This window comes from Hibiscus syriacus, unplaced genomic scaffold, assembly GCF_006381635.1.
Source record: "Hibiscus syriacus cultivar Baekdansim isolate YM2019G1 unplaced genomic scaffold, ASM638163v2 tig00110646_pilon, whole genome shotgun sequence".
Lineage (NCBI taxonomy): Eukaryota > Viridiplantae > Streptophyta > Magnoliopsida > Malvales > Malvaceae > Hibiscus > Hibiscus syriacus.
The window spans coordinates 379889-390401 of NW_024062810.1; the positions used below are offsets into that span (position 1 = coordinate 379889).

Here is a 10513-nt window from a genome sequence, read left to right on the forward strand (position 1 = left end):
CTTGGATACCATGAAGGCCATCATTTCTTTTTCAATGGAAAAATATCATGTATAGTGCGTGGAGAAAACAAGATAAGAGGAAATCTGTTCTCAATTGGCAGATTATGAATATAGCCCCTTTTTAGTGTAGCAGCATGAAAATACTTCGGATCTACAAATTATGGCTCTACATCGTATAAGTACCGTGACATTTCGGTCCAAACACCAATTGGAGCAAGTGCCATGTTCTCGTAGTAGAAATAAGGAGGCTTAATAGAATCTTCTGGAAGTGTTCTTTGAGTTATCTGATCTGGTTCGGTAGAAACCCCAAAACAAATCATTAGATTTAAAAGATGAACTGCATAATCGTCTTCATTAATAAGCTTTTTTCAAGTTTCCTCTGCTTCTTCCTTTTCCAAAAATCATAGCCCGAGTTTTATCTTTTCTTGTAATTGGGGTCATTGCATAATGACTTCCTATCTTCTCCTGAAAGAAGTGCATCAGCAGCCTTAGCCATTTAAGCAGCACATATAAAATCTGTCAATTCTGCAATTGATAAATCCAGACCACATCTCTCCATGATTATTGAAGCCTCAGCCTCTGAGAATCCCATTTTCGTCAAGTATAACAGTTTATTCTCCTTATCAGAATCAGAATTCAGGATTTCCTCGGTATCAGAAGAACTATCAATATCTTTGAAATCATCCTGAAAGATTGCTCATAATCAGATGAGTTGTTATCAGAATCAACATGTTGCATGGGTGTGGATTTTTGATGAGCCTGTACCACTGTATATGTAGTCTTGCTATTGCATCAGATTACTGTTCGTATAAATTGGTTTCTCTCCCACAGAAAAGTATATTTCAGAGATGGCCTTCACTGAAAGATGATAAGCCACTGTGTCAGCCTGGAACAGATTACCAAGCTATTTATACTGCTCTGTCTGACTAAATCCCTCCAGATACAAAAAATGGTCACCTCATTCAGAAGACACATATCTCAGAAGTTTCTGTCATAATGATTGAGTACTTCTTAAGTTTGTGACAACATGAAGAGAATTTCTCCAGTTACTTGACAGTACTACTGTTTAGTGACACCAGAATGAGAGTATTCAAGATAAACAGATTTGGGGCACGAATAAAGCTACAAGTACCTACAACAGTTCATTGTCAAAATTGGACCTCGAGGGGATCATGACATTTCAGTCAAACATACATTGAGAGTGAATCAGACAGATCTAGAGGGACATCTTGAGGGCCCATTTCAACCAGAAATAGAATATTGGGGCATTTTGAAGGCTCACAACAATATGAATATTTGGGCATTCTTGGAGGCTCATCTAAAAAAGAAGTAATGTTGAGCACACTTTTAACATCTGTATCAATAAATGTTGGGGCATTTTGAAGGCTCAGATCAGTAAGAAGCAAATGATAGGGCAGGCTGAAAGCCTATTTCAATCAGAATTAGGATTGTTGATGCATTTTTGAATATTTGTATTAGCAAATGCTGGGGTATGCTGAAGGCCCACATCATCATGTGTTAAAAATCATTGACTTGAGCAGATATTTCCAATGAGATAGAAAGATATAAAGAATGAAAATGGTGAAACAATAACAGTCAATCTGACTACACATAATTGCTTCGTTCATCAGGCAGTTGAATTAGGGTCCTGTTGCTGAATAAATATTTATTCAGCAAGTATGGGTTCAAATACCCAATCTTCTTAAACCATGTGTCACATGACAGTGTGTTCTTTGTTAAGCTACATCACGGTTGCATGAATAAAGATGGTCCCCTTGTAGACCATTCAATCCAAGGATCAGTTCCTCGAGACCTCAAACTTTGAATTTGGCCTTTTGTGTGTTACTGATAATTGAAAATATTTCTTTGAGATTCCTGTCAGTTAGTTTCAACCATACTGTTGAGGTTACGAAGCTGTTCTTCACATCAGTTTTGTTTACTTGATGACATTGAAGAGAGAAGCTCATGTATATTGCTCTTTCCTGATGTTACTGGGGTTATCATTGCTAGTTAGACTGGACTGAGTTTTCATCTATTTGGTTTATCATGTGTGTTTCATCCCCAGCATCAAGAATTCTATGGATATCTTTCCATACATGGATCTTATAGTGGGTGTGTTTCTACTTCTTACATCACTCATTACAGAAGAAAGCGTGATCAATATCACTTTTGCCTTTGCCTGAGATGATATCAAGATCAATTAGTGTCTCTTATTCAGTTCGACACTAGCATATTTTGTGAATTTGATCAAGTTTTGGTCATGAAACACACCAACATTTCACTTGTATTCCCATTGAGTTTTGTTCTCAAGTAGTCTTGTGACATCATACAAAAACTTTGAACACCATGCAAAGAGCTTCATTGACCAGCAATTCGAGTAGAAGCCACAGGAGATGAAGAGTGTGTTGTCAAATGTTTTATGAACCAGTGATTATGGTGTTGAACCAATGTTATTATCATATGGTTTTACTTTATTGATACAAGATGAAGTCTGTCTTCTTCAACCCCAAGATTAGAAATGAGATATGATGCAGATTTCTTTCCACAGAAGGAGAGCTGAAATTTTAACAAGAAACTAGTTGAGCCAACTAAGGTTGAACGACAGGTTGTTGTTAAGCATCTCGACATGATATGGTCCAAGTTGCCTTATTCGAGATCTGATTATATGTAGAGACATGAAAGGAATTGGAATAAATCTTCCTTGTGATGTGTTTCAAGAGTTAAATTAGAACAGACTCTACTCTCCTAATTAATCCCTACTGAGTCATGCATATATACATCTACACTTTTCAAAGATGATAGATTCTTTTTTCAAAGATGAAAGCTTTATTGGATTTCTACACAAGTCCAGACAAAGAAAGCCGGTGTTACCAAAGACAAAATGGGGCATCAAAGTCATAGTTCTGACTACGGCAAGAGTTCCACAAATGAAAAACTTCTTCTGAGGCTTAAATGAAGCAAAGAAGATACAATGCATATTGATCAGATGATTTTTCAGAAATGAAAGCTTGATAGCATAAGTTGCTACACTCCAGAGGTAACCCTGAAAATAAATGATGAGGTGAATGAAGACCGAGTTCACCACTTTAAAAGTCAAATGAAGATTCCATCAACATTCATCCATTTATAAGAACATCATTTGCACAATAGACAATGCTTTACATTGATACATTTGATTGCATTCAAACATAAGGTTTTTTCAGATTTTCATATGAAAAAGAAGATTCATGATGGAAAATACCTTACAAGAAGAAGATAGAATTCAAAACCTCAAATACAAGAATTATGCAAACATCTGAAGGAGAGATGGACGCAATCCACAAGAATGAACATTATCTTGAGATTGGGGCATGTTACCCAATCAACATGTTATTTTCAAAAATAATGAGAAAACGATTTTCATAGTTTCTCATTTAATCTTTTTTAAAAATGAAATTGTTGAATAGTAAGAAAACAATTTTCATAGTTTCTTACTTAGTAAACTATTTCTCACATCTGTAAGTCCTAGAGTGCATGATGTTTCCAAAAAGCCTTCGGGAGCTTTTTGATGTTTTCAAAACCTTCGGGTCAGCTGTAAGCCCTACAGTGCAGAATGTTTTTTTTCTTAAAACATTTCCAGAAGGGTTCATAATGAGAAGAACTCATCTGAAGAAAGAAGAAGAAGTTCATAATGAGAAGAACTTGTTCAACTTTTTGCTCGAATTCATCACTCGATAGATCAGCATTGCCAGGTCGAGTTCATAATAAGAAGAACTCATCTGAAGAAGGAGAAGAAGTTCATAATAATAAGAACTTGTTCAACTTTTTGCTTGAATTCATCACTCGATGGATCAACATTGCCGGAAGAGTTCATAATGAGAAGAACTCATCTGAAGAAGGAAGAAGAAGTTCATAATGAGAAGAGCTTGTTCAACCTTTTGCTCAAATCCATCACTCGATGGATCAGCTTTTCCAGAGAAAGTTCATAATGAGAAGAACTCATCTGAAGAAGGAAGAAGAAGTTCATAATGAGAAGAATTTGTTCAACCTTTTGTTTAAATTCATCTTTTGATGGATCAACATTGCCAAGTAGAGTTCATAATGAGAAGAACTCGTCTGAAGAAGGAAGAAGAAATTCATAATGAGAAGAATTTGTTCAACTTTTTGTTTGAATTCATCACTCGATGGATCAACTTTTCCAGAGAGAGTTCATAATGAGAAGAACTCATCTGAAAAAGGAAGAAGAAGTTCATAATGAGAAGAACTTGTTCAACCTTTTGCATGATTCTATCACAGAAGGAGATAGATCAACATCAACATTGCCAGAAGTGTTCATAATGAGAAGAACTCATCTGAAAGAGAAGAATTTGGTCAACTATTTGCTAGATTGCATCATAGAAGGAGATAAATTGTCATCCCTAGTGGAAAAGTTCATAATGAGAAGAACTAATCCCAAAAAAAAAAGAACTTGTTCAACATTTCCATCATAATCAAGTGAAGTCAAATGAAAAAAAAAACTTATTGTCTTTTCGTCTTTTTCATATTCTTGTTAACACAAGAATGAACAAAGATGGGTAACACTAGTTTTTATTTCATTTATTTTATTTATTATTATTATTTTGTTTTATTATATTATATTATTATTATTAAATAATTAATTAATTTTAATACATTGCAGGCCCAAAACCCGGAGCCCAATTACAAATCAACCCAGCCCAGTTTACATGCCCAGGCCCAATCAGATACAAGCCCAACTCGGATCTAGATAAACCCTAAACCAAATTTAGGGTTTGTATCATCTCAGTCAGCCGCCATCTCTTTTCAGCCGTTGGATCTAGCCTTGATCCAACGGTCCACAGGAGGTTCCAGATGGAACCCTAGGGTATCATCACCCTAGGGCCATGACGCCGCTCCAAGCTTCAGCCGCCCCACACCTCCAGCTGCTTCCAGAAGCCCAAGCCAGATGTCTCGTCCAGCCGTTGTCGACGCTTCAGTACTGCCACGACGCCTCTGACGAACACTCCAGAAGCTTGGCTGCCTGACACCGACCGTCCACGTCGCCTCTATGGTGAGTCATCAGCATAGCTTTGGTGACTCACCGAGCCTTTCATCCTTTGGACCGGTCCGACGAGAGCCACACCGAGGCTATAAAGCCTCAGTTCCCCTGCAAACAGAAGAAGAGAAGAGATGAGACACCACGAGAGCAAGAACTACACCAACGATCCCAGACAACTATGTATCTAAAGAAAAGAGAAAAAGACGAGAAAACTTACCACCGAGGAAGCTACGCCGTCGTCAGAATCTCCACACACACCGCCAAAGAAACCGAAATACCGTGGGTATTTCTGTAGATCTAGGTAATTTCGGGGCTATTTAAGGGAAAAAGAGGTCAGATTCGGCCAGGGGAGGTTCAGAGCTTCATTTTGAGTATATTTTTAATTTTTCGGCCACCATAGGTGGTGGCCGGCGGCGGTGACTGGCACCGGAACACGGAGGCAGACAGCTGCCGGAATTCCCTCCGGTGAGGGAAAACAAGAGAGAAGCGAGAGAGTTTCTAAACTCTCTCAGTTAGAGAGAGAGAATAAAAAAAAGAAGAAAATGAGAGACTGGCCCGAAGGGCCGGCCGTTTGGGTTCAAATACCCTCCACCAAACGACGTCGTTTTGGTGGAGGGGTATTTGTGTAAATTCTCGTATGGTTAAACCATACACGCAGTCACCAGAAGTTTATAAACTTCCATTTTAGTCACTAAAATCAACTTATATGTCTTTTTAAATTGGTTTTTTAATTTTATTTTATTTATATTCTCGCCACTAATTATATGTTTATGTATATATTTAGAATTAAGGATTAATTATATTATTAATATACATATTATATTAATATTTCAAATTATAAGTTGTAAGTTTTAATATTTTACATTTTAATCCCGTATATATTATTAAGGCTAAATTACACTGTAGACCTCTGGATTTTATGATATTTTGAAATAGAGTACTAAGTTTAAATATTCTACATTTTAACACTATATTTTTAATTTATTTTATTTTAATCATTATTTATTTACAATATTATTACTTTTATATTTCAATTATTGCTTTAATTATTATTTAATTATTATCTTAGTCATATAAATATATATATAATAAATAATATTTATTTATTTGTTTTATTTGTTTTCTATGAAATAAAAATCCTATTTATGAACTAGATATGTTTAATTTTATTTTATTATTATGTTTTAGTTATTCATTTATTTTTAAATATTGAAGGAAAGAGTTGTCTTAAAACAATTAGAAGCCCTTTTCTAATATTTTTAAATAAATAAATATATTACTATATTAAAATAATTTTTTATTATTATTTATTTACTTTTTTATATCAAAAGAAAGAGCTGTCTTAAAGTACCTAAAAGTAATTTTCTGATATTTCTAAATAAATAAATATGTTATTTAAATATATATATATATATATATATATATATATATATTAATATATTTTCTTTAAATTATATTAATAAATTTGAAATAACATGATTATAAATTAAATATATCTTTGAATTTTTAATAATAGAGACAATTTATAATTAATAAGTACCAATTTTGGGCGTTGTGTGGGTGCTAATCCTTCCCCAAACGTAATCGACCACGAATCCCTTTTTATTATTAAAAAGAACGAATCTTTGGTTAAAAAGCATGCCAGTTTATCTTTTAACTAATGTTTTCTTAAAAACTCTTTTAAAAGATAATTTTTAGGTATTCGACCTACCTGACCCAAAAGGCCGATGGCGACTCCAAAAACATTTTAAAAACCATTTATTCATATCACTTTTCCCGCCGAATAAAATTTTCGTGCCCGGACGAAAACCGGGTTACGACAAGGTGTATAAAAGTTTATAAGATTCGGTAGACACTCTGGTCACAAGAATATATAGAATGATTATGTCCACTCTATCTGTGGCACTTAGGAGACCATTTTTACTAAGTTTTCAAATTGGATTGAGGACGCTTTGGAGACATGTCGAAAACATTTAAAGGGTGACGAAATCATGACACTGTATGAAACGGACAAGAGACGGGGATTTATCCTAGTATAAAACTTGCCCACAGCACATGCTGAAAACCTTAGACAAGGCCCCACTTGAAGCGAGGTTTACCACATAAGCAAAAGCAAGAGCAAGACAGTGGACGCTTCCTTCACAAAACATGGCGGTGAGAATCTTGAATACGTAATAGGCATAAAAGAAACTACTGGTTCTGCTGTACGCCAGTATGGCTGCATAAAAAACATGGCGGGTGTTCTTACTAAGAAATACACAACACAAGAAGGAAAATCAAATGTATATATAATGGATTTGCATTGGAATTACCTAATGGGATTATAGTAGAGTGATGGGTAGTGTAAGCAAAGCCTTCCTTCCATACTTATCGGAGAGATTTCCAACTAAAGGCATCATCAAAAAGGACCCAAGCCCAATAATCTACATAGATCGTGTGCTACTTTATGTTAATGGATGAATGGATGAAAATACTGTTTGTGTTAACCCAAAATTAAAGCAGGTAAGGTTAGGTACGTATACTAATCACAGTAAAGAAGACAAACAAAAAGTACGGCCGATTGATTGGCCATGGGTTTGTAAAAAGACAGAACATCCAATTCCAACAAAGATGTGAGGTGCTATGTTAACTCGCACGCATAACTGAAAGTTCCGTAAAATATTGTTTTCCCTGAAACCCAGGGGAAGTTTCCTGGGGCTCTGGCTGATCAGTAGAGATTTGATTGAGCTCTTCATCCATGTTTTTCTTTTGCATGGGGATGTGGCAATTTTCATCAGTGTCAATATTTTTCAATTACATGAATTATCATTCAGGCAACAGTTAAAAGATGAATGGAAATGACATGTTGCTTCTAGAAAACATAGTGATTGGCACTATGAATTAAAGAAAATTCCTGTTAAAGTTAAAGATGAAAAAGAGAGTTAAAATGCGCGTATCATTATTAACATCAAAACACAAAGAATACAAGGTTTAGAGACTAAGCAACTACTAATATTTCATTACAGTCTAGCAATATTTATCCAATTGTTCATTCAACTTTAAACCTTACGTTATGATGTTGAACTTAAAGGGTACACAACTACACAAATGAGTGGAAATCAAGTACGAGGTGGAAGGAGGCTTTGCCATTGGTCCACGTATACTAGGTGGGAAGGAGACGAGCAAAAAGGCTTCTCCTCGAATGTTGAAACTGAAGGGAAATTTCGTTGAGTGAGGGACGAAACAGAATTAACTATTTGCGATTGTCATATATGATATCATCATAGGACGTAGATTCTGCTTCCTAACGGTTACATAACAGTTTGTTAGAATTATGCATTACAATAAGTTTCCATTTGAGATCGACCAAAACCTTCAACCATGTGCTCTCTTTTTTTTTCCTGGGTAAACTGGTATTAGAAATTTGAGACCGGAACTCTAACAACTTGAATGCAACGCATCTTAAATAGTTTTGCTTTTGGATGACAAAGAGAAACGCCATTGATTGCAAAGAAAAAGTTTGAAGTTTTAATATATATATATATATAAGAAAATTTAAGTTTGAAAAAAAATGACATTATGAGCTTTTTACCGCTTGCTGAAATCCAGAGATGTAAATGGAGAGGGAACATTCATCTCTTCCAGGGCAAAGCGCTTCCATTGTAACATCCGTTATGGCCGGAATCACCATAAAGGTGGCGAAGTTGTGGAGGAAGATTGTCATGAAGAGGTGGAGGAAGATTGTCATGAAGAGGTGGCTCAGCCCCGACAGCTTCTCCATTGTTATCTATCTCTTTCTCTGTCTAACTAAAAGAATGAGGAAAAACACCTAAAGGAGAAGAAAAAAAGCTAAAGCTAGCTCTCTCAATCTAAGAGCAAAATACCTTGAAAGCAAGGGAAGGGTAAAAGAAGTTAATTTAAAGATTAAGTGAAGTGTAACTTATATCATTATATCGCATGTCCTTGTTGGCTATTTGTAGTGGTACGGGCTGACAGCTTGTTTCCCACATGAAGAAATCACAGTCAAATAGGTACAAACTCGATGTTAGGTGGATAAATGGGCCTACTGTTGACTGATTGTTATTGTTGAAGCCGAATTAAGGAGGCGATAGGAATGCACAGGCTTGTAGCTTTAACCACGCTTCTCTTTCCTTTCTCTATATAGTATTTATCTCAGACGAAAAGTGAAGCTAAAGACTACGATGGAAGATTGCGTAGCTTGCAAGACCCGTCAAAGATTCGTTTATAAGCTTGGGCTGATAAGCAAGGCAAGTAGATTCACAAATGTAAAAATAAATTCATTCTTCTCAATAATATATATAATAAAGAAATACGTAGTAAAGATAAATAAGGGTGAATCCACAGAGACTTATAAAATTCTCAAATTTCAGTCTGAATTACCTTGACCAGGCGATATGCTGTAGATAAAGGGGGCTTAAACGAAAAGGATTAAATAAGAAAAAAACAATTTAAAGTAAAAATAAAGAAAATAGAGAATGTAAAGTTGAAAATAAATATGGTAAAAACAGCCTCAAGCCTCGCTTTGACTCAATTTCCTTCGGATCATCGAATTAGATTTTTCCTTCGGGATTCACGTCAGTTACTTTGTCTACAAGGGCAATTCTCGTGACTCTACTTTGTATATCGAATACCCAAAGCAATCTTTGATTCTGACTTCAAAAATTGATATGATCAACATCAATTGTCGTGAAGATCGACTTGGATTGTTGTTTCAATAACTACTAATTTCAATCTCAATTCCCTCTTAGCAAAACAATCTCGCCAAGTGTGTTCCGAGGAAGTCGAATGTGCTTTCAATAAGCCGATCCTTCCTCTTACACATTTAATCGCAACAATATCTTGACCAAAGTCAATCTTTGATTTTGAAAACTATTTTTGATTTTGGAAATAAGCGCAGAGATTGAGAGAGATATTCTGAAGTTATTCAAGTGCTTTTCAATTCTCACGTTGGAATTGAGTCATCGCTTTAGACCTCGGCTTATGAGAAAATTAGCTAAGCATGACAAAAGTCATATTTATCATGTTTAAAAATAATACGTAAAATAAAAACGAAAACTTTGAAAATAAAGAACTTTATAAAACTAGAAACAATAAGAATAGTGAAATCTGAATTGTGTCTTTAGGCTTTCCCCAAGACGGTATTTTTAACCTCTAAAATCGTAAAGATAAACATAGAAATTAAAAGAAAAATAATCCTAAAGATAATTCCAAATGTTTTCTAAATTCAAACTTCAAATCTCCTAAGATATCTCTTCTAATCCACCTTCCAGAAGGTACTGACTAAATCTTCTAGAAAACTACTGCTGACTGTACCTTTTAGAAACTGTCATGTTAGACCGTGTCATGCCCATGTCTCCAGCCGTGACTAAATAATAAAAAAAATGCAGAATGTGCCTCTTACTGCAAATTCTGGAAAATAAGATTCTGCACGAAAATAAGCATAATACAAACAAATCAGTAACAATAAATCCATAAGAT

At 35.1% G+C, this 10513-nt stretch overlaps 1 pseudogene; it reads right to left on the minus strand.

Annotated features, from left to right (window-relative positions):
* Window positions 1–7059: 7059 nt before the first annotated feature.
* LOC120136991 lies at window positions 7060–8840 on the minus strand (annotated as a pseudogene).
* Window positions 8841–10513: the final 1673 nt, after the last annotated feature.